A 929-nucleotide genomic window follows, 5' to 3' on the forward strand; every position below is an offset into this window, starting at 1 on the left:
GCTGGCAGGGGCCCAGGGCGGGGGGACCCCGGGGAGCTGAGGGCTCGTACCGAACCCCGGAACACGCCTTCAGCCCTTCTCGGCTGCCTCTGGGGCAGATTTCCCGCCCGTCCCGGCTGTGGAGCTGGCTGGTGCCGGCTTCCCTGGACTCTCGGGAAAGTGAAGTCCAAGTAACCTTTTTGGGCAAGGCCGGCCCATCTGGGGACCCTCCACCCCCCACCCCTTACTTCACAGGCGGAGAGACCGAGGTGCAGAATGCATGGTCACCCGCCAAGACTTAGATCTTGTGGGCCCTTCAAAAAAAAAAAAACCCAAACAAAGTTAGCGGAATCAGGGAGGGAAACTACGCATTTGTTTATAAGGCGTTTAACCCTGACCTGAGTCCGTATCACGAAGGCTGTTTCCTGTGCTGCAGTTTCATTCCCTCAGCACGTAAGTCCCAAGGACCGAGTGATGAAAGACACAAGTTCTGGTCCCAGGGACCATATTGCAACAGCATATCCGACTTGACTTTTTTGTTTTGTTTTGTTTTGTTTTATAATTAAAAGCGTGTTACAGCTCCATAAAGTTCTGGTTGGACTTTACGTTTTATGTTAATATTTTTTTTTAAATATTTTTATTTCTAGGAGAGAGAGAGAGAGAGAGACAGCGTGAGCAGGGGAGGGTCAGAGAGAGAGGGAGACACAGACTGAAACAGGCTCCAGGCTCTGAGCTGGCAGTCAGCACAGAGCCCGGCGCGGGGCTCGAACCCACGAACCGCGAGATCATGACCTAAGCGAAAGTCGGACGCTTAACCGACTAAGCCACCCAGGTGCCCCCATATGTTAATATTTCTGATAGATTTTATAATTAAGTTGTAGTCAGTATGGCAACCAGGGGGGTGGCGTGCAAGATCAGCGTTAGCACGCTCTGGGACATCTGGGTTACAA

The sequence above is a fragment of the Crocuta crocuta genome, unplaced genomic scaffold (assembly GCF_008692635.1).
Source record: "Crocuta crocuta isolate KB4526 unplaced genomic scaffold, BGI_CrCroc_1.0 scaffold139, whole genome shotgun sequence".
Classification (NCBI taxonomy): Eukaryota; Metazoa; Chordata; class Mammalia; order Carnivora; family Hyaenidae; genus Crocuta; species Crocuta crocuta.